General features: G+C 36.0%; 1 pseudogene; it reads right to left on the reverse strand.

Annotated features, from left to right (window-relative positions):
- Positions 1 to 243: 243 nt before the first annotated feature.
- Positions 244 to 1,167, reverse strand: LOC103742540 (annotated as a pseudogene).
- Between the last annotated feature and the right edge of the window lie 2,251 nt (positions 1,168 to 3,418).

Raw genomic sequence — 3,418 nt, forward strand, 5'->3', positions numbered from 1 at the left:
AAATAGTGGATAAAGTAGGATATTCAATAAACAAACAAAATAGGTTCAATTTTTGTAGCTAGGAAGAAAATTAAAATAAAATGAACCGCAGTCTTTTACCCACTGCACTCACAAAAATACCAAACATTTCAGAGAATCAAGTGTTGCCATGAATGCAAATGAGAATTTGGAGACCACACTAGTAGAATATATTTCTGACTTATGCTTTGCAATTAGTAACATGTTCAGCAAGGAGAAAGTCTTTTACATCTGTAGTTAGCATTTAAACCAGAGTTTTTCCATAGAATTTTTCATCTCTGAATTTCTCAAGGTATATATTAAAGGATTCAGCATGGGAGTGATAACTGTATAAAAAACAGAAATGAATTTATCAATGGGAAGGTTGGAAACAGGTCTAACGTACATGAAAATGCAGGGAACAAAAAAGCAGATGACCACTGTGATATGGGAGCTGCAGGTGGACAGGGCTTTGCGCCTCCCTTCCTGACTGTGAGTCTTCAGAGAATTTAGGATGATTCCATAGGAGACTAGGAGGAGGATAAAGATCACTGTACATATTGGTCCATTGTTTGCAAACACAGCAAGGCCTATAAGGTAGGTATCAGTGCATGCAAGTCCCAATAACGGGTACATATCACAGCCAAAATGGTCAATAACATTGGGGCCACAGAAAGGAAGTTCATACACAGAGAGAACTTGAATCACAGCATGTGCAAAACCTCCAACCCAGGCTACCACCAAGAGGGAAATACAAATTTGTTGATTCATGATGGTCAAATAGTGAAGCGGCTTACAGATGGCCACATAGCGATCATAGGCCATAACCACCAGAAGGAAGACCTCAGCACCACCAAAGAAGTGTTCTACAAAGAGCTGAACCATGCAAGCTGTGAAGGAGATGGTCTTTTTATCACAAAGTAAATCTGTAAGCAACTTCGGTAAGATGGTCGTGGAATAAACAGCATCCATGAGTGACAGATAGGTAAGGAAAAAGTACATTGGGGATCCCAAGGATGGGCTCATAATAACTGTTACGACAATGAGAAGATTGCCCAAAAGTGTCAGGATGTACATGAGCAAAAACATTACAAATAATACTTTTTGCCCAGCAGGATCCTGAGTGAGACCCAACAGGACAAATTCTGTGACATTATTGAACTGTTCCATTCTCTCTTCTGTCAGACTTGCTTCAGAGACAAGAGATCAAAAGAGAATCTTCCATGAATTGTGAATAAGACCTTTAATCAATTTTGTCTTGAAACACATCTTCATTATCTTTGGTAGGTGAGCCAGAAATAGGCATGTGGTAAAAATGCATTGAGTTACTCTTGTAAAGTACTCCATTCACTTACTGTTAATGGTTCTTTGACTACTACGTTTGAATGCAATACTCAGGTAAATCTCTAAGCAGAAAAGCACACAAAGATTCCTCAGTCATTCAAATATTGAAAATCAGTCATTTAAACACACTATATCTGGGCACAAATAGCAGCAAACAAACAGGAGAAGGGGTCCTCTTTATAGAATTCTGCAATGTAGTGGCAGCAATAAACCTCAAAAAGATCAACAACAGAGAACCAGGATTTTGTTTTTCTTTTTCGTTTTTGTTGTTTTAGGTTTCTGAAACAGGGTCTCTCTTTAGCCATAGCTGGCCTGGAGCTCACCGTATAAACCAGGATGGCCTCAATCTCACAGAAATCTTCCCGTCTCTGCCTGCAGTGTGCCATCAAGTCTGGCTAGAGCCAATTTTTGTCCTGGCAATAGTAATAAAACTGCTTTACAATGCGACTTGTATAGTGCTCAAAATATTAACAGTCCTAAAGAATCTAGATTAATGCTGCTGTATTTTACTATTAGAGTAGAAAACTACATTTGGCAAAAGAGTATTTCTTCATAAATTTATCTTAAGATTTTAGACTATAGCTCTAATATTATATGACTCATTACTACGTGTTGCAATTACTTCATCTCAATCTATTTTTCAGAAACTGTCTTACCATTTCTTCATTTCCTATTCCAATTCTTAACACAATTACATATTACTATCATGATTTTCTTGGTATCTTTTACCTGTTCTGAATCTCCTCAGGACTCATACTGTCTTCTGCACCACCATCTGGTGTATTTTTAGAACTCTTGAAATAAGCTAGGTCTTGAGACAGGAGAAAATAAAAACTTAAAAGACGGAGTGATCACTGGGGTTTGGTTTTATGTATAGTTCTTCCTAGGTGATGAGAATGCTCATGTAGAAATTCAGTGTCCAGAACCCCAAAGGCAGCACACTCAAAGGAAAATGTGTAACCAATGTAAGAGAGGATGGATGTGAGTCATTTTTTAGTTGTAATTACAAATACACCTTAGGAGCATGCTGAAAAATTAAAGTAGCTTAAACAAGGTATTTTAGAATGTTCTACAATCTAGCAGTCTCCAACAGTGATAGTTCAGAAAATTTCTATTCTAGTCTGACTTTTGGCTTTCACTTTCTCCATATTTCCATAATCAACTTCTAAACACTTTACTGCTTTTGCGTAATGGTAATTATGGATAATTAAATGCAGTAATTAGTATGACCCGAAGACACATTTGGAGAAAGAGTAGCATAGTTGTGATACTTGTATTGCAGTGGACGATTGATTCACTTGCTAGTATGTGATCTTGGCCCGCTTAATAAACCTCTGCCCCTGTTTCATTTTTTTAACCCTGTGGATGCCCATATCTGCTTTACTTGGTTTTGCTTATTTCATGTAATGTGTCTGAAGAATTACTCAGCACATTTATATTACCATATAAATGGTAGTTACTATTAATGATGCTGTATTTAACTATATCACCTTTTGAAAAAAAAATCATGAGATCTTCTAAAAATCCAACAAGAACTGTAGACATAATCCAATGTATGAAGAACAATATAAGTGAAGAATATAAAATCAGGAATGATTTTTTATGTAGGCTACAATGATGTGTTAGGAATTACCTATTTTATTAATTACATGAAATACTAGTAACATTTACCTGTTAAGAAATTTGGCTTGAAACAACCAAGAAAAATTCTGTCAGCACAGACAGGTTCAGTCTGACCTTTCTTTGAAAGTAGTTGTGCTGCATTGTCTACATCTCTCCTTCACATTTCTGTTTCAAGCTCTTTCAGGGGATCTATAGTTTCCATTATTGAATGCATAATGCAAAAGACTCACCTGTTGTAGAACAAAGACATAACATAACTCATGTTCAAGTCTGTAATTTTCACATCTTAATTTCTATATGTGTTACCAGCTTTCATTATTTTTCAGTGTTAGATTTCACCAGTCCAAACCTTCTGGAGACCAGTATAATTATTTAATTAGTAAATAAAAACTGAATACCTAAGCTGCACCATGTTCAAACTCATGACAATAATTTCAATTTGTTATTAAAGTTA

The sequence above is a fragment of the Nannospalax galili genome, unplaced genomic scaffold, assembly GCF_000622305.1.
Source record: "Nannospalax galili isolate Female #2095 unplaced genomic scaffold, S.galili_v1.0 scaffold1200, whole genome shotgun sequence".
NCBI classification, from domain to species: Eukaryota; Metazoa; Chordata; class Mammalia; order Rodentia; family Spalacidae; genus Nannospalax; species Nannospalax galili.